This window comes from Dama dama, chromosome 17 (assembly GCF_033118175.1).
Source record: "Dama dama isolate Ldn47 chromosome 17, ASM3311817v1, whole genome shotgun sequence".
In the NCBI taxonomy this organism is placed as follows: Eukaryota; Metazoa; Chordata; class Mammalia; order Artiodactyla; family Cervidae; genus Dama; species Dama dama.
The window spans coordinates 39,749,579-39,770,684 of record NC_083697.1 but is presented as its reverse complement, the minus strand read 5'-3'; the positions used below and the strand labels follow the sequence as shown (position 1 = coordinate 39,770,684).

General features: G+C 37.2%; 1 protein-coding gene across 5 annotated transcripts in view; it reads left to right on the top strand.

Moving 5' to 3' along the window:
• Nucleotides 1–21,106, top strand: part of CCSER1 (coiled-coil serine rich protein 1) — a 1,396,414-nt gene that overhangs the window by 646,467 nt on the left and 728,841 nt on the right. The window lies entirely within an intron of this gene.

Genomic DNA, 21,106 nt, shown 5'->3' with positions numbered 1-21,106 from the left:
CACTTCTTGTTCATTACAAGTGCTGTTAGCCATACTGCCTAATGAAAGGTACCTCATATGTAGCCTGATTACTGCTCTAATGTTTTCCAGACGTGCTTGATGATGAGCTTGGCATATGAAACAATTTTCTACAGTAATAAAACTAATTAAAGTAGGCAGTCATCCACATACCACTTTCTAATGAATTATAATAAGCTCATTAATCTCTCCCACTCCTATTACAAAAAATTCATTGATTGGCCTGCTTGTAAGAGTAAAATTCTCAGCATTAAAAATGGACAGTTATTGCAGAATCAAAAAAGACTGTGGATTTAAGCTAAAAAATCACAAATGGCTGATCAATACTTTAAATGAAATGTATGGCTTCTAAACTCTGCCCAGATTACTTATTGACAAGATCATTTTCTATTTGAGTTCTCCTATAATTTATTTAACAAAGGAAAAATGATCCTTTGTATGGTAATAACTCTTCAGCACCTTGAAGACTAAAATTGAATGAACCCGCTCCACATTTTTTCCTGGAGATCATATAAGAATGATGAATTGAGTACTTGAGATCAAGTGATAAAAAACACACCCTGTTTTCACTCCAGAGAGTGCTAAAGTATCTGCTCAGTATATCAAAACATAATAATTATTTTTTGTTAACTCATTCAAGTTTGTGAGACACTTGATGAAGCATCTTAAGAATTGTTATTCCTTTCAGTTACAAACAGATTGGCAATGTAGACCTATTGTTTTAGAGATAATTTTTACTGTGAAAGAGATTAGAATGTTAAACATAGTGCATGGAGAGACAGTTTCTGAACTACAAATGTTAATAGTAAGAAAATATATTTGGTGGTGTTTATTCTATCTTCATTATAATTTAATGTTTTAAAAATGTAGCTCATTCCATTCTTAAAGCTAATTACTGCTATAATACACATAGGAACTTGCCCCTTAAGAATTTAAACTAGAAATGTAGATTTCAGAATTCATACAGAATATTTGTAACAGGTTAACTGAAAATAGGCACATTTTAATATATGATATCAACATATTCAAAATTGTTATTTACATTTGTGAATTTTTAGTTGCTATTTCATAGTTCTTTAGAAAAGAAGAGGTTAGATATTCTGTGAAAAGTATTTTCTTTTGCAAAACAGATGTTTAAAAGTCTGACAGTTTTGTTAGGTAGAAGGTTAGTAAACTTGCCCCTGAGTACAATGTCTCTCAGGCTGGGTTCAGCTATTAATCTGGTGGCCAGTTGCTATTTTATGTGATAACGAGTTGGTTCTGTGCTGTGAACAGTAGTTAGGGGCTGGACTTTTGGTACAGGCTCCTCCACTATCTAGCTGCATGGTCTTGAGAAAGTAATTTATCCACATGTTGTTCAGTATTTTCACAAAATGTGAAAATTAGGTGAGAACAGTGCACTCCATGCTGTCAAAAGTGCCACCGATAGTAAATTTGATATTTTATGTAATTCTAATACAAAAGTTAAAAAATGTTGTATGAGGTAAGACAGTTTCCCTTTTTAATTCCAATTCAGTTCTTTTGAAATCAAGGTGATACATTTTATAGCATCTAGGTGCCATAAGTCCTTAATATTTCTCTGACATTTTATTGGCATAGCAGTGGGTCTCCTTGTAGTTTCTAAGAGACAGAGAAACATTCTGATGAAAAGAAGAATGCTGCATGTAAGTCTCATTAAGAGAAGTAAATTTTTGGAAAGTTGTATCAAAGATAACAGAAAATTAAATAAGAGCTTTAGGAAAATTTTCAGAACTCCTACTCACCTTGTTTTGAACAGAAATCCCTGTTTGAAAAAGAATTGCTCCAATTAGTAGATCTAATTAGTGATACCTATTAAGAGTTAGCTATATTTTGAATAAACTTTAATGATGTGCTTTAATGCTAATAGGAAATACAACGTCATCATAACATCCAACATTTGTGTAATGCTATATGTTGTTGTTCAGTCCCTAAGTTGTGTCTGACTCTTTATGACCCTGTGGACTGCAGCATACCAGGCTTCCCTGTCCTTCACTATCTCCCAGAGTTTGCTTGAACTCATGTCCATTGAGTTAGTGATGCCATCCAACCATCTCATTCTCTGTTGCCCCTAAATAACTAATATTTATTGAGTGCTTGCAAGGCTGGCACTCCTTCTAAATGATTTATGTATATTAACGCGTATTAGTCTTCATCATTCATTTTAATATTTACAGCAACCACATAAATTAAGCACTAATATTTGTCTAATTTTTCACATGAGGAAACTGAAGTACCAAGATATAAAGGAATTTGAGAAAAGTCAGACTGCTAGTAAGTAATGAAGTTTTTTAGTTCTGTAACTATCCAAGTATCCCCATAGATTTCTATTCCTTACTGTTCTCTACCCTGCCACCCCTAGTAAGCTTTAGTTAACTGATTTTTCTCAGCTCTCAACTAGAAGCTTGTTTCTTTCAAAATTATTTACCCAGTGTCTGGCATGGGGTAGGCACTCAAAAAGAAACATAATGAATGGATTAAGTAATCAATAAATCTCTAATGTTAAAGACAACTTAAAAAGTGCCTCTGCACGTAACCTGCTAGACTCTGAGTCCTCAATTTAGCACTTCCTATTATCCCTCCCTTATGTAATTTCCTCCTGATAACTTGTCACCATTTCTGTTATTAATCTTGGATAATTTGGAACCAACCACTGTACTTTGATGTCAAAATGTATAGGCTCAGTTGAAAACCCCGTTACTTAACTCTGTCCACTATTTAAGCATGTGATATTAGAAGATTTATTTAAACTTCACTCAAGTTTAAGCATTTTTAATCTGCACAATATAGATACTAATATTCACAGTATCTATCCAGCAGAATTATTGTACTATCCAAATTAAATGTACTTAAAACACCTAAAAATGATTGATATATGATTTATGAAAGAGGCAATATAGAAGACATCCTGGAATGTGAAGTGAAGTGGGCATTAGGAAGCATTATTATGAACAAAGCAAGTGGAGGTGATAGAATTCCACTGCGCTATTTCAAATCCTAAAAGATGATGCTGTTAAAGTGCTGTACTCAATATGCCAGCAAATTTGGAAAACTCAGCAGTGGTCACAGGATGAGAAAAGGTCAGCTTGCATTCCAATTCTAAAGAAAGGCTATGCCAAATACTAAAGAATGTTCAAACTACTGAACAGTTATGCTAATTTCCCATGCTAGCAAGGGAATGATCAAAATCCTTCAACCTAGGCTTCAGGAGTACATGAGCTGAGAACTTTTGTATGTACAAGCTGGATTTAGAAAAGGCAGAGGAATCAGAGATCAAATTGCCAACATCTGCTGGATCACAGAGAATGAAAGGGAATTTAAAAAAAAAAAAAGAAAAAGCATCTACTTCGTTGACTACGCAAAAGCCTTTGACTGTGTGGATCACAACAAACAGTGGAAAGTTCTTAAAGAGATGGTAATACCACACCACTTTACCTGTCCCTTAAGAAACCTGTATGCAGAACAAGAAGCGATAGTTATAACCTTGCATGGAACAACAGACTGGCTCAAAATTGGGAAAGAAGTATATCAAGACTCTTTATTGTCACCCTGCTGATTTAACTTCAATGCAGAGTACATCATGTGAAATGCCAGCCTGGATGATTCACAAGCTAGAATCAAGATTGCCAAGAGAAATAGCAACAACCTCAGATTTGCAGATGTACCATTCTAATAATAAAAGTGAAGAGGAAATAATGAAACTCTTGATGAAGCTGAAAGAGGAGAGTGAAAAACTGGCTTAAAACTCAACATTCAGAAAACTAAGACATCCCATCAGTTCAGTTCACTTCAGTCACTCAATTGTGTCTGATTCTTTGCAACCCCATGGACTGCAGCACACCAGGCCTCCTTGTCCATCACCTTACTCAAATTTATGTACATTGAGTTGGTTATGCCATCTGCCTATCTGACCTCTGTTGTTCCCTACACCTCCAGCCTTCAAACTTTCCCAGCACAGGGTCATTTGAAATAAGTAAATTCTTCGCATAAGGTGGCCAAAGTGTTGGAGTTTCAGCTTCAGCATCAGTCCTTCCAATGAATATTCAGGAATGATTTCCTTTAGGATAGATTGGTTGGATCTCCTTGCAGTCCAAGGGACTCTCAATAGTCGTCTTCAACACCACAGTTCAAAAGCGTCAATTCTTTGGTGCTCAGCTTTCTTTATAGTCCAACTCTCACATCCATACATGACCACTGGAAAAACCACAGCTTTACTAGATGGACCTTTGTTGGCAAGGTAATGTCTCTGCTTTTTAATATGCTGTCTAGGTTGGTCATAGCTTTTCTTCCAAGGAGCAAGTGTCTTTTAATTTTATGGCTGCAGTCACCATCTGCATTGATTTGGAGCCCCAAAAGATAAAATCTCTCACTGTGTCCATTGTTGCCCCTTCTATTTGCCATGAAGTGATGGGACCAGATGCCATGATCTTAGTTTTCTGAATGTTGAGCTTTAAGCCAACTTTTTCACTCCCCTCTTTCATTTTCATCAAGAAGCTCTTTAGTTCTTCTTCGCTTTCTGCCATAAAGGGTGGTGTCATCTGCATATCTGAAGTTATTGATATTTCTCCCGGCAATCTTGATTCCAGCTTGTGCTTCATCCAGCCACTCATTTCTCATGATGTACTTTGCATATAAGTTAAATAAGCAGTGTGACAATATACAACCTTGACATACTACTTACCCAATTTGGAACCAGTCTGTTATCCATGTCTAGTTCTAACTGTTGCTTCTTGACCTGCATACAGATTTCTCAAGAGGCAGGTCAGGTGGTCTGGTATTCCCATCTCTTTCAGAATTTCCCACAGTTTGTTGTGATCCACACAGTCAAAGGCTTTGGCATAGTCAATAAAGCAAAAGTAGATGTTTTTCTGGAACTCTCTTGCTTTTTTGATGATCCAGCGGATGTTGGCAATTTGATCTCTGGTTCCTCTGCCTTTTCTAAAACCAGCTTGAACATTTGGAAGTCCACAGTCACTTACTGTTGAAGCTTGGTTTGGAGAATTTTGAGCATTACTTTGCTACCATGTGAGATGAGTACAATTGTGCAGTAGTCTGAACATTCTTTGGCCTTGCCTTTCTTTGAGATTGGAATGAAAATGGACCTTTCTAGTCCTGTGGCCACTGCTGAGTTTTCAAAATTTGCTGGCATGTTGAATGTACCGGTTTCACAGCATCATCTTTTAGGATTTGAAATAGCTCAACCGAGACTCCATCACCTCCACTAGCTTTGCTTCACATTGCAGGATGTCTGGCTCTAGGTGAGTGATCACACCATCGTGGTTATCTGGGTCATTAAGATCTTTTTTGTATAGTTCTTCTATGTATTCTTGCCACCTCTTCTTAATATCTTCTGCTTCATTATGTCTGTACCATTTCCTTACTTTATTGTGCCCATCTGTGTATGAAATGTTCCCTTGGTAGCTCTAATTTTCTTGAAGAGATCTCTAGTCTTTCCCATTATTTGTTTTCCTCTATTCCTTTGCACTGATCACTGAGGAAGGCTTTCTTATCTCTCCTTGCTATTCTTTGGAACTCTGCATTCAAATGGGAATACTTTCCTTTTCTTGTTTGCTTTTTGCTTCTCTTCTTTTCTCAGTTATTTGTAAGGTCTCCTTAGACAACCATTTTGCCTTTTTGCATTTCTTTTTCTTGAGGTTGGTCTTGATCACCGCCTCCTGTCAATGTCCCAAACCTCCATCAGTAGTTCTTCAGGCTTTCTGTCTCTCCAATATAATCCCTTGAATCTATTTTTCACTTTCATTGTATAATCATAAGAGATTTGATTTAGTGATGTCCCATCACTTCACGGCAAATAAAGGGGGGGGAAAGTGCAAGCAATGACAGATTTTATTTTCTTGGACTCCAAAATCACTGTGAATGGTGACTGCAGCCATGAAATTAAAAGACGCTTGCTCCTTGGAAGAAAAGCTATGGCAAACTCAGACAGCTTATCAAAAAGCAGAGACATCACTTTGCCCACCAAGGTCTATCTAGTCAAAGCTATGTTTTTTCCAGTAGTCGTGTATGAATGTATGTGTTGAACCGTAAAGAAAGCTGAGCCCCAAAGAATTGATGCTTTCGAACTGTGGTGTTGGAGAAGACTCTTGAGAGTCCCTTGGACAGCAAGGACATCAAACCCATCAATCCTAAAAGAAAACAACCCTGAATATTCATTGGTAGGACTGATGCTGAAGCTGAAGCTCCAATATTTGGCCACCTAATGCAAAGAGCCAACTCGTTGGAAAAGACCCTGACGCTGGGAAAGCTTGAAAGCAAGAGAAGCAGATGGCAGAGAATGAGATAGTTAGATAGCATCACCACCTCAATGGGCTTGAACTTGAGCAAACTCCAGGAGGTTGTGGACTATAGGAAAGCCTGGCCTGTTCCAGTCCATAGTGTTGCAAATAATTGGATGTGACCTAATTTAAATCAGATGATTTATTCAAAGTGCCTGTTAGGTGCTTCTTTTAGTAATAGTTTTTCTTTCCTTTAAATTTTCCTCAGTCTTTTGGTTTTATATATTGGTGGGGAATGGGATATAATTCATGGCCTCCTGAGCGAATATATTTATTAGACTATTTTTATGTAGTCCTCTTTAAAATATAAGCACTGTTTTTGCTTGATAAAAGTATAACTCAAATTATATTGTCTTGAACACTATGCCTCTGAAAGTTACTATCATAAGAAGTAGAAAATTCAGGTCTAGTTGCTGTGAGTTTTTTAGTGCTGCAAGTTTCTTTTGAACACAATATTACTCTGAGACCACACCACATTTGCCATAGATCCAGTAGGTTACATGATTGCTAAATATGTTTCGGTAACAATTTTTATTTTCATGTATTTTTTCTAGGATATTGCACCTTTAACACTTCAAACACGTTAATGAAAATTCACACAAAACCCCTAACAAAACAACTCTAATAAAATGAATGTCATAATTTTGTGTATCTTCAGATTTTTGATAAGTATATATTTCATTTAGAATTCTATTTTAAATGTGTATTTTTCATGGTATTCCATAGACTTTGTAACCATCATTTTAAAAAATGCATAATATTTCATTGATTTACCATTGTTTAGTAATAATTCTTCAATTGTATACTTAGGTTGCCTTCAGTATTTCAACATTATAATGTTGGGTTTATATGGCATGACTGCTTATATTCAGTCTTAAAGGTTGTTTTTCTTTAACTAGCAGGGCTGGGATGGGGTGAGGATGGGGTATTGATATCAGGGCATTTATTCACATTTTCTCCCATGCCTGGAGTTCATTACTTTTCTTACCATATTTTGATTACATGTGAAAAAGAATTTGAACAATTGTATGTCTCCATGAACTTTATCACATACTGGTTATTCAGTTGAAGTGACTTTGATGCAACTGAATTGTCTAGAAATTTTGATCAATGTTGAGTTGGTAGAATGTGGTGCTGTTTCTAAGTGTGTGGTTGTGACTGCCCTGGCATCTGCACAGAAGGCATGACAGAAGCCTCTGGAGCTTGTCTGAATGATAGGTGAGTCAGACATAAAGGCAAAAATACTACTACACACATAGACTTCAGTAGATGCCTCTTCAGAAGAGGCATGAGCATGCCTCTTCCCATGCTCAAGAATCAGATAGTGACTCAATATGCAAGTATGAGAATGCTTTATGATTATAATGCAAAGGAATAAAGAACTACTGCTACATTAGATATGCAGAGAAGCCCATATTAGCATAATAACCTTAGGTTAGAAATAAAAATAGGCACTTGAAAGTGTTTTAAGGATAGGAGACATAGTAGAAAAAGGTCATGGTTTATGTACTCTCTTTTCTGTCCTTTTTATTTGTTCATTTAGTAATTATTAAAAAATCATATATCAATTCAATTACATATAATCTATAAGAAGGTCAGGTATTTGGAAATTATGTTATGTCTGTGTGTTAGTTTTCTAGGGCTGCTGTATAAAGTACCACAAACTGAGTAGCTTAAATGACAGAGATTTATTGTCTCAGAGTCCAGAGCTCAAGATGTCAGCAGAACTGTGCTCCCTTTGAAGGCGGTAAGAAAGGATCTGCCCCAGGTCTCTCTCCCAGTTATTGGTAGTTTCTTGTTTTGTGACAGCATAGTTTCAGTCTTCACATGGTGTTCCTTTCTTGTGCATTATTCTGAGTCCAATTCTCTCCTTTTAGTAAATACACCGGTCTTATTGCATTAGGGGCCTATTCTGTTCGCGTGTATCTTAACCAGTTATATCTGCAGTGACTCTGTTTCTAATACTAGAGGTTAGTATTTCAATATATGAACTTTAAGGGGACACATTCAGTTTTTAACAACCTGTTACATGATTCAAGTTATTTACAAAGAGGATTTTTTTTTTTTTTTATTATTGAAGCATCATCAAGAAAAGGTTATTTCATTTCCTTCTGTTCATAGGTACTTCTCTGCCTACAGATAGCTAGTTTCTCCTCCTATGTACTGGATCTCATTCCTTAGCTCTTGAAGGTTTTTCCATTCGTAGTTATTCCCTCTTTCACCTGTATTTCTTTAACTTCATTCTTATTGAATCCTTCTCGTTAGTCTTTTTACCTGTTCAATGTTTTCATGTAATGTACATGCACAGCACATCTCAAACCTATTAGCTACTGTACTTCATTCTTGGAAGAAGCTTTGATTTTGCAAGTGTATAATTGGTAACTCCTTATTTCTCCCTCATCTTCAGTTTGCTTCTGAGTCCACTGTAGTCTAAAGTGTGCTTCTAACACACCACCTGAGACTGATTTGTTAAATATCCATGGTGACTGATATTTTTGATAAGCCCTTAATTCACTTTATCTTTGTTGCATTCAACATCATTGACCACCTTCTCTTTCTAAAACTTATTTCCTGCCAGGTCTGTTATGCCACCACACTTTCTTCATTTACAGTTTTCTTCACAATCACTTCTTTTCCTCTCTCAATTATTGATTTTCCACTACATCAATGTACTCAGTTCAGTTCAGTTCAGTTGCTCAGTCATGTCCGACTCTTTGCGACCCCATGAATCGCAGCACGCCAGACCTCCCTGTCCATCACCAACTCCCAGAGTCTACCCAAACCCATGTGCATCAAGTCAGTGATGCCATCCAGTCATCTCATACTCTGTCGTCCCCTTCTCCTTCTGCCCCCGATCCTTCCCAGATTAGGGTCTTTTCCAGTGAGTCAACTCTTCCCATAAGGTGGCCAAAGTATTGGAGTTTCAGCTTCAGCATCAGTCCTTCCAAAATGAACACCCAGGACTGATCTCCTTTAGGATGGACTGGTTGGATCTCCTTGCAGACCAAGGGACTCTCAAGAGTCTTCAACACCACAGTTCAAAAGCATCAATTCTTTGGTGTTCAGCTTTCTTCACAGTCCAACTCTCACATCCATACATGACCACTGGAAAAACCATAACCTTGACTAGACGGACCTTTGTTGGCAAAGTAATGTCTCTGCTTTTTAATATGCTATCCAGGATGGTCATAACTTTCCTTCCAAGGAGTAAGCGCCTTTTAATCTCATGGCTGCAGTCACCATCTGCAGTGATTTTGGACCCCCCAAAAATAAAATCTGCCACTGTTTCCACTGTTTCCCCATCTATGTGCCATGAAGTGATGGGACCAGATGCCATGATCTTAGTTTTCTGAATGTTGAGCTTTAAGCCAACTTTTTCACTCTCCTCCTTCACTTTCATCAAGAGGCTTTTTAGTTCCTCTTCACTTTCTGCCATAAGGGTGGTGTCGTCTGCATATCTGAGGTTATTGATATTACTCCCGGCAAATTTGATTCCAGCTTATGCTTCATCCAGCCCAGCATTTCTTATGATGTACTCTGCATATAAGTTAAATAAGCAAGGTGACAATATACAGCCTTGACATATTCCTTTCCTTATTTGGAATCAGTCTGTTGTTCCATGTCCAGTTCTAACTGTTGCTTCCTGACCTGCATACAGGTTTATCAAGAGGCATGTCAGGTCGTCTGGTATTCCCATCTCCTTCAGAATTTTCCACAGTTTATTGTGATCCACACAGTCAAAGGCTTTGGCATAGTCAATAAAGCAGAAATAGATGTTCTTCTGGAACTCTCTTGCTTTTTATATGATCCAGCGGATGTTGACAGTTTGATCTCTGGTTCCTCTGCCTTTTCTAAAACCAGCTTGAACATCTGGAAGTTCATGGTTCACGTATTGCTGAAGCCTGCCTTGGAGAATTTGGAGCATTACTTTACTAGCGTGTGAGATGAGTGCAATTGTGCGGTAGTTTGAGCATTCTTTGGCATTGCCTTTCTTAGGGATTGGAATGAAAATTGACCTTTTCCAGTCCTGTGGCCACTGCTGAGTTTTCCAAATTTGCTGGCATATTGAGTGTAGCACTTTTACAGCATCATCTTTCAGGATTTGAAATAGCTCATCAATATACTAGTGATTTCCAAGTTTCATCTCTTGACCAGATCTCTCTCTTTGGAACCCATGCACAGCCAATAGGTTGTATTTCTTCATAGCCATGCGTTGTTCCATAGCCAGCTCATGCTGTATTTCTTTAGTTGGATGTACAAGGGACCTTAAAATTAAAATTAGTGTCTTTTCTTCATCTTAAATTCTCCCACCTCAAATTGTATTTGCTCTTAACAAGAATGAGCCATACTTACATTCTCTGAGTAGACCTTCCAGAAACTTAATGTCATCTTTGTCTCCCCCTTCTCATCTTTCCCTTTCACTCCACACACGTACAGTAGAGTCCACCTTTTAAATAGCTTCAAATCCACTCCTACAGCCCAATCTTACTTTAAATTCTAATGATTTCTTACCTGGATAATAAAACAGTCTCTTAATTTCAACAAATTATAGTTTTGGGTTGCTATCTCCTATTCCAGGGGATCTTTCCAAGCCAGAGATTGAACTGGTGTCCTTGCATCTCCTGCATTGTCAGGCAGATTCTTTACCACTGAGCCACCTGGGAAACCCCTAATTCTGTTATTAGTACTTGATTTATCAGGGTCCCATGGCTAAATTGTGACACAACAAAGACTCAAATGCAAATCTTCTCTGCTCTGATTGAGTGACAACAAGAGGTAATATGAAAAAACACTGATAGATGTGTAAGTTTTGTGTTGTAGTAGACAATAGCTTTTGAGATAATATACTGTTGCTTAATGATAATCTAAATCTTCCCTTAATTTACAAAATCTTTTCTGGTTTTTCTGATGCCAGTTAATTATGCAATTGGTGTAGTAGGCAGGCATTCAATACATAAGCAGCCATTGGAAATTATATCTACTCTGTAAGTCGAAACTGCTTCTTTTCCCAAATCCATGTCTTAAAGACTCCCATTCTACAATGTACATATAATGAGTAATTGAAGATACTGCTCTATGCTGTTACTGTCCACTGTATATATGCATGCTAAGTCACTTCAGCTGTGCCTAATTCTTTGCTACTCTATGGACTGTATGGAGCAGGCAATGGCTCCCCACTCTAGTACTCTTGCTTGGAAAATCCCATGGATGGAGGAGCCTGGTAGGTTGCAGTCCATGGGGTCACTAAGAGTCAGACATGACTTCACTTTCACTTTTCACTTTCCTGCATTGGAGAAGGAAATGGCAACCCACTCCAGTGTTCTTACCTGGAGAATCCCAGGGATGGGGGAGCCTGGTGGGCTGCCGTCTATGGGGCTGCACAGAGTCGGACACGACTGAAGCGACTCAGCAGCAGCAGCAGCAGCTATGGACTGTAGACCACCGGGATCCTCTGCCCCATGGGGCTCTCCAGGCAAGAAGAGTGGAGTGGGTTGCCATGCTCTCCTCCAGGGGATGTTCCCCTACCAGGGATCAAACCCACATCTCTGCATTGGCAGGCAAATTCTTTACCACTGGCTCCATTTGGGAAGCCCTACTCTCCATTAGTGCTCTAAAAAAGAACAGAGCATGATCTTTACTCCTTTCCTTACTACCCAATAATAGTTTATGTTCTGTAGCTGTGATCTGTAGCTTCAGCTAATGTTCCTTGCATTTTTGCAGCTTAGTCTTCTGACCTCCCAGACTGCCTGAAACTGCTGCTTAAATTGAGTCACATTATCTATGATTCCTGTACAGCTCTACATTGAAGCCTTCTCTTTGTTCTCCTACCCAGAATTTTACAATTATGCCAGAATTCTTGAAAAAATAATCCTTACAATATTACTTATTTCTGTATTCTTTATCATTGTCACAATTCAGCATCCTATAAAATGAGATAGTACCATTTCTGAGATGTGCTAATATTAGGGATATCTCTCTAGTTTTTACTCTCTTTAATATTATATACAACTTGAAAAACCTTTTTCTACCTTTATTGTGCAAAAAAATATATATCCATTGCCAGACAGTACCCAATATTATCCCCACTGTCCTTCTTCTCTTTCTGGGCCCTCATAAATGTCTAGGGCCCAAGAGCCATCTCAGCTACCTTATCTCAGGAGAATGGCAAAAGAGTACCCAAGGCCCACAGCCAGCTCCTGCCCGCATTGTTTTACGAGATTTAAAGATTCTTTTGATAGTGGGATCTTGGATCTGACACACGAACACTCAGATGAGAGACAGAACTCTTTGTAACTTAGCCTTTCAAATGAGAGAAGGCTGCCAGGCAGAGTCATGGAGAAGATTGCCCCACTGGGGGCCAAGTAATGGTGAATTGGAGCCAAAGAGCGCAGTTTATATACGGCAAGCAGGACGGGATTGGCAGGGTTTCCAACACTCCCTAAGGACTGACTAATTTGAATAATTTCAAGAAATCTGGGGTGTGGAGGCTGTCCCTAGTTGCCTGGTACTTGGCCTGATGGGGCTGTTGCCTAATGGCTCTGGAGTATGAGGACCCGATAAAGGAAGTGTTTGGAGTATGGTCTTACCCAGCTATTGAAGAGGGGAGCTAGCGGCCTCTAGCCAAGACCTCAGAACTAAGTCAAAATAGCCTTTCAAACAAAACGATTGAAACAAGTGTACTATGCACTTATGGTTGAGGAATGGGGTGTGTTCGATGCATTTTATTACTTTTTCTTCCCAGCAACTAAAGTTTATGTGCTATGTGTGTGTTCTTAGTCGCTGAGTTGTGTCTGACTCTTTCAGACCCAAGAGTCTTGTGCGACACGTGAGCCACACAAATTGTGCAACCCCATAGACTGTAATTCACCAGGCTCCACTGTCCATGGGGATTCTCCGGGCAAGAATACTGGAGTGGGTTGCCATTTCCTTCTCCAGGGGATCTTCCCAACCCGGGGCTAGAACCCAGGTCTCCTGCCTTGCAGGCCAATTCTTTACTATCTGAGCCACCAGGGAAGTTCATAGTTATGTTCAAACATAATTCTCTTAGTTTGGTCAGGATGCTGAGAGATAGGATGTCCTCTACTCCTTTCGTAAAACATGAAAAACAAGTAAGCATGCCTTCATAATGGAAAGGAACTTTTTATAGGCACATTTTAGCCATTTTGTTGTTGTTGTTGTTTTCTTGCATAGTCTACATTGTGGGAAGAGTCACTTAAACAATTGCTTACCTTCTTTAAGAAATTTAAGTGTAATGTGACAAATGTGCTTGCCTCCTGTGAGGAAAGAAAAAAAACTACTGGCATCAGACAATCCCAAGACCTCTTAAAATACTGATTTCCCGAAGAATTTCATACCAAGTGAGTACAGTAGGACAAATGAACATCATCACTTATTGACTTCCTTTGTTGAGAAGCTCATTGTTGGTGAGTTTGTAAAAATATTTATGTCTTAAGTGTAATTCATAATTGATGTTGGTGAAACCCATGGGTTTAGGAGATCAAGAAACTAATTTGTCATGCTTATTATAATTCATTAGGACACTGAGAAATTTGCTTTCATCCTTCTACCCGCAAAATATTATCATTCTAAGAAGGCTTTAGAAAATGAAATACAAATGTTTGTTTTTTTAATTTTTAATTTTCACCATAAACACTGTGTGAAACAAAGAACAGAGTAATAAAAACTTTGAGTAAATATTTTTTGTAAGGATTATGACTTAGGTTAATATTCTCTATTTACTCTATAATAAAAACTATGTAAGATGTAGAAGATCTTACATATTAGAAGTTATGCAACTCAATTTTTTTCTTATTAATATAGTAAAGTAAATCTAAGCAGACTCTAACAACTTGGAAAAGACAAGGCCATAGTCTCATGGAACTGTTTTATTAGGTTGGGGCAAACATAACTGTGGTTTTGGATCATAAATTTTAAATCATTATAACTAGTCTCAAATAATCTTTATTAATCAAAATCAGAACCGTTACAATCAACACATTTTTGCTAATGAGAAATTAGTGTATTTATTCCTGTAGCATAAAAATCCATGCCTCAGGATTCAGTGGACTCTTGGAAAGCATTTTTTCCATCTTGCTGGTTGTGGAAATACTCTCCCTGTAAAAAGTTGTCTAGATGCTTGGGGAAGTGGTAGTCAGTTGGCGAGAGGTCAGGTGAATGTGGCAGATGAGTTAGAACTTTGTTCCCCAACTTGTGAAGCATCAGCTGTGTGATATGTGGCTTGGCGTTGTCACGGAGAAGAATTTGGCCCTTTCTGCTGACCAGGGCCAGCTGCGGTTTTCAGTGCGTCTCATTGATTTCCTGAGCATACATCTCAGATATAATGGTTTTACCAGGATTCAGAAAGCTGTAGTTGTAATCAGACAGGCAGCAGACCACCAAACAATGACCTTGACCCTTTTTTGATGCGAGTTTGGCTTTAGGAAGTGCTTTGGAGCTTCCTCTCAATCCAGTCACTGAGCTGGCCATCATCAGCAGTTGTCGTATAAAATCCACTTTTCGTTGCACGTTACAGTCCAATCTAAAAATGGTTCGTTGTTGTTGCTTAGAATAAGATTATACTTCAAAACAACTATTTTTTTTTTATCCTGGCCAGCTCATGAGGCACCCACTTATCAAGCTTTTTCACCTGAAGTTGTAACAGGATCAGCTTTGATGATTGCTTTCTATTTGTCATTGTCAACTTCTGATGGCCGGCCACTATCCTCCTCATCTTCAAGGGTCTCATCTCCTTTGCAAAGCTTCTTGAACTGTGTGTTCCCTAGCAGTTCCTGGGCCAGATGTATTGTTGTGAGTTGTCTCCACTGCTTTAGGACCCATTTTGAACTCAAATAGCTCAAATTTGCTTTTTGTCTAACATCTTTTCCCATAGTCTATAATACATATCAAATAAACAGCAAGTAATGTCATTAACAAAAAAACATGAAGGGAGACATGTGCATTAAATTTATGTATAACATAACCACATTTATGTAAGAATATATTACAATATTAAATGGCAAATTTCAACAATGCAAAATGTAATTACTTTCACCAACTTAATAAAATAGCAACTTTCTCAGTGGAGGCTAATGTTTTTAACTATTTCAAAAATTATCAGAATACAATGTATTCCGTAAAGAGACTAATGTACACAACTTAACAGTCTTGGTATTATTCATTAATGGTTTCATTTAATTTGACCTTTTATACAATCGTCTTCTCTGCTTAATTTCTATGAACAAAGCCCTGCTTATCCTGCCCCCTGCTTATCCTAGGAAATGTACCATTTTGTTCAATAACTGGTCACCAAAAGTTCTGACAGTAAAACAAGATTCTATGCATGGAAAATGAAAGTCACTCAGTTGTGTCCGACTCTTTACGACCCATGGACTATACAGTCCATGAAATTCTCCAGGACAGAATACTGGAGTGGGTAGCCTTTCCCTTCTCCAGGGGATCTTCCCAACCCAGGGATCGAACCCAAGTCTCCCTCATTGCAGACAGATTCTTTACCAGCTGAACCACAAAGGAAGCCCATGTTTTATAAATTAGAAGGCCTTAGCTTAAGGTATTATTATTATTATCTTGAGTGATGTGGGTCAGTAAGAAGTAGAATTTCCTAAGAGTACACTTCCAAATCAAAAGATAGCCAATATACCATTATGTCAAGGGATAATGCTGTTTACTTATTTGATTTATATACTTAGAAATACATTCTAAGGTACTTACTTTGAACACCTTTTGAACACCTTTTATGCCTTTTTAAAATTTCGTGTTGCTATGTAAACAATATTTTTAAAAAAACACAATGTTTTTGTAAATATTCAATGGGATGTTCATCTCTGAAGTCAATGACATTATAAAATCAAATCTAGAATATATATTTATACATTTATTTAATATTTATTGACTTCTGGCTGTGCTGGGTCTTTGCTGCTGTGTGCATGCTTTCTCTGGTTGCAGAAAGCAGGGGCTACTCTTTGTTGTGGTGTGAGGGCTTCTCATTGCTGTGGCTTCTCTTGTTGTGGTACATAGGCTCTAGGAATAGAGGCTTCAGTAGTTGCATCACATGGGTTCAGTAGTTGCTGCTCGTGGGCTCCAGAATACAGGCTCTGTAGCTGGTACACAAGTTTATTTGCCCTGTGGCATGTGGGATCTTCCCAGACCAGGGATCAAGCCAATGTCCCCTGCATTGCAAGGCAGATTCTTAACCACTGGACCACCATGGAAGCCCCTAGAATCTTTTTAAATTGAATGCTTATGAAAAGAAAATTTTGTAGCATCATGTAGCAGTTGTTGATACTGAAATGACTTATAAAATATTTTAAAAATTATTTTAAACTAAATAATGAGGGTGGTGTTTTTATTGACTTTGCTTTCAGGATTTGAAAAGCAGGCTCTGTTATAACTCTGTGTAGATGACTATATGCCTGCACTGGTTTATTTCAGTAGCTACCCAGTTGTTGCAGGTAACATGCTGCTTTAACGCTAAGTTAGCATAACGATTACATGAGGTCAGGTGTTTAGGTAGAACTGCAAAATACATTGTCAATTGTTATATATTTTTTGTTTTCTGATCTCTTTCCTTCTGTCTTCTCCTACCATACTCCTATTTCTTTTTTCTCTGTTTTCACTTGTTCATAACAATCTGTCCTTGTTTACTCTGATAGAATTGTCTGCTTCCTTTATTTTTTAATCTTTTGACCTTTCCACTTACAATAATGAGGGAACAGCTTGCAAGTCATAAAATAAAGCCCTCCAGAGAAAGGACCAAAAGTCTATAAATAGAGAGTCGTGATGACTCAGTACCAATTTTTACATGTTTTTGTAAATATTAGTCAAGAATTATGTTTATAATTTTACCTGAGGAATTATGTGAAGATTCATGAGTTAGAAATTGTTATTTGATTTTTTAATTGCATTTCTAATTTCAGCATAAGATAATTTCTGATGTGATTTACAGTATCTGCTTGCCTTTAATTTCTTGGAACTTGATTTCTATTCATACATGTTCAAAACAATGAGGTGATTCTAATTCAGGCAAAAATAAATGATAGGAATATATGGGACTGAAGTCAGCTAAATGAATTTGGGGCAAATTAACCAAACATTCATGTATCTGGCTTTAATTTTCCAAATTTAGAAAATAAAAGTATAAAATAAGATAATTTTTAAGAAACTATTACATCTGTATTTTTAATTCTCCTGTAGGTTAAATACTGAGAATATATTTATATTATACATGAAATAAATTTGAAAGTTACAGTAAATATAACTTTAATCACAAAAATCATACTTTAAATCACAAAATATTTTTAAAATTAGCTGTATATATTTTATACACCTACAAGTCATAATTTACACAAATTCTAATTGTAATAATTTAATATTTCCATATGTTCTGATGATCTCTATGACAAATCATCCCAGAACTTAATGGCTTAAAACTATACCTTTATTTTGTTCACAATTTTACAAGTCAGGAATTTGGGAATGACTTAGCTCTGGCAGTTATGGTGAGATATTGGTCAGAGCTTTGGTCTAAAGACTTCACTAGGCTAGGTATGTAGATGGCTCATTCTCAGGATTGAGAGTTGATGCTGCTGACGCTGGGTGTGTCCTTAAAAGGCTGTAAGAGAAAGTGAAATGTAATTTGTACTTTTTAGCATGACTGCTGTGTTCTTTCTACAAGGGAGGAACTTGAGAGGTGCATTCTAAGAGACCATCCTGGGAACTGAAATCTGATCTAGTCCTGAGAATCACACAGGATTACTTCCATTGTATTCACCTGGTCAAGCAAGGCCATAAGACCAACCCAGATCCAAGGAGAGAATGTTAGATTCCATCCTTCATTTGGAATAGTAGCAAAGGATTTGTAACCCCTTTAATCCACCATATTCTAAGTTCCATACTTATGAATAATTATTGAATTAGGAAATATAGAATTGATTTTAGTCCTAGAATCAGTTATACTTGAGAAACAAAGGATACCATAATTATTCAATTATATATTTTCATAAGTAATATGCACTTAAATTAATGTAAGGTTAATTGGTTACATTAGCCTGTGTTAATGGATGTTAATAGCATTATTTTAAAAACCAAGAGTATTAAAATCTAGTACTTGTACACACCAAGAGAATTTCTAACTTAATAGAACATCCTATCAAACATGTCCCAGAATTTTGCACAGATAATGAGAATATTGAGGGAAATTTGATTAATCTGAGAGTAGCTTTCATTTAAGTAACTATTGTTTAAAGGTTTCATCTTGTGTATTAGACAGATACATCTATGAATTTTGCCAAAGTACATATAACAACTAAAAACAGAACTGTAGATGGCCAAGATTCATTTGCAAAGTCATTGATAAAGAGAAGACTTTTATAATGTCTTTGGCTTCTGATGTCATGTGATAAATTAAATTTATGTGTTTTAATATGTGTTATTCCTTAGATAAATGCAAATGGTATATTAGCACCTACTTGATTTAAAGCTGTGAGATTGAGAACTTCTTGAAAAAACTAGAATTGTGTAAAGGCAGCTTGTTTTTGGAAAATAATTTTGTTTACAATTTCTATTAGCCCAATATAGGTAAATCTTCATTTTAAATGAATTCATTGACAAAATATCAATTAATATACAAAAATATTGTTGCTAACATTCAACTGAAAAACAGTAGATTCAGGCTAAGGCTCAGATTCCCTTTCAATAAAGGACTCACTCCCCAGCTGCAACTCCTATAGTTAGCTAACTGCCTCCAGCTGAAGTCAGGCTCAACACTGGGTGGTGTGAGACAATGGATTACTAGCAGCTGAGATCTAGCTCCCAACCAATGACTGAATAGGGAGTGGGAGGTGAACCCACCCACTTTCCTTTCACAAGGCATTCCTCTCATAGGCAGTCTTGGAGTTGGAGCTTCTGGTTTAGCTGCTAGAGGATTTGTCAGGTATGAATCATGGTCCACTGTTCCCCTTCCCTAATTCTGATTCTTCTTTTCTTTTCACATAGCTTTATTCTTTAATATATCTTTTAAACCTTTTAGTAAATCTTTGTCACTTTCAGGGCTTCCCTGTTGGCTCAATGGTAAAGAATCTGCCAATGCAGGAGACACAGGTTCAGTCTCTGGGTGGGAAAGATTCCCTGGAGAAGGAAATGGCAACCCACTCCAGTTTTCTTGCCTGAGAAACCCCATGGGCAGAGGAGCCTGGTGGGCCACAGTCATGGGTTGCAAAAAAGTTGAATATGACTTAGCATTTAAACAACATCAACCCTTAACCCTACCTCAATATTTGTTTCCTAAAAAAACAACAACCCTTAACTCTACCTCAATATTTGTTTCCTAGAGTAAAGGTGATAATATTTTATTTTATGAAGGGAGTTAGTTTTTCTTAAGTGAGGTATTGGGCAAGACTGGAAATATGGGAATATAAGTACTAAGCAGTAGAGTTTTTGTCAGAGTTTATGGTCTCATATTATCAATCTCCACCATAATGTCCATGAAACTCAAAGAAGTTAATTAATGAGCAGGAAGCCACAAAGAGAGTTTAGTGAAGTACCCAGAATTTGCCCTTAGATACATCTGATTCTAAGAGACATGATTTTATTACCTACCTGTAAGCCTGCAATTTTTTTCTTTGCATTTTCAAGCAGTCTAAGCCTTTTTACCATTAGCATTATAACATGTAGCATTTAGACTCTGTGAAAATAAATATTAAAATGATGAGTATAAGTTCTATGAAAGCCCATGATTTAGGGAAGAGACAGGGCCGCTATGAAATAAAAGTGACAGAGATAATTAGCGTCTCCCAGTTAACTGGCTGTCTGAAAATGAAAAGAGGTATTAGTAAATTTGAATCGTATATTCTGTATTGCTTAGACTAAAAGTAGAAATTAGCACCATAAGAACTAGAATAAACAAATACTGTTTTCTCTAATTCATTAGCTGTGTTCTTCCTTGTCATCTCAGATAAAGATCTGCTCAAGTGGGTTAGGGAAATGAGCAAACAGTCCTTGAAGTGTCTAGTGTCATATGAAATGATGTGTGCTTTAGACACTATGAAACATGACTTCATGCTCAAGGGAAACATAAACAACAAGGGAAAGCTCCCCCCAGAGTAAGAAATAATGTTTGGAATGCTTCCTATGTCATGAGAAATTGTGGGGGAGGGAAGCATCACAGCCCAGAGATACGCATGTGTAAAGCAAGAAGACGTGAAAGAAACCATGTTCTGCAGCTTTATTCTGTAGGAATGAGCACAGGTTATAAAAAAGTTGGCAGTGAAAGCATACCATTCCAGAAATGTACAAGAAGTTGAGAATGAAAGGCACCATATGTTGTGCTAAGGAGTTTTGACTTTTTTTTTCCCTCTGAAAGAAATGATTAGCTATTACATTAAGAAATGATGTAATTAATTCCCATTTAGGAAAATTTCTCTGGCAGATGGGAAAGGTGATAGACATAGAACCAGTTCAGAGACTTAATGCAGTAAGTCATATATGAAGCAATGGATACCTAGAGTAAATCCATGAGAAATAGAAAGGGGTGAGTCTAAGAAAAACCTAGAAGATTGAGATCAAAGAATTGGGTACCAGACTGGGATCAGATTGTGGATGAGCTGAGAGTATGGGATGCTTTTCTGGCTATTTTTAGAAATAAGATAATGGGAGGAATAAATGGAAATAAGTTTTGAAATAGGAAGATGATGAAATTTGAGTAGGGATGTCTATAGGACGTTGATTGTATGCTCAGTAAATAATTACATTTGTGGGCT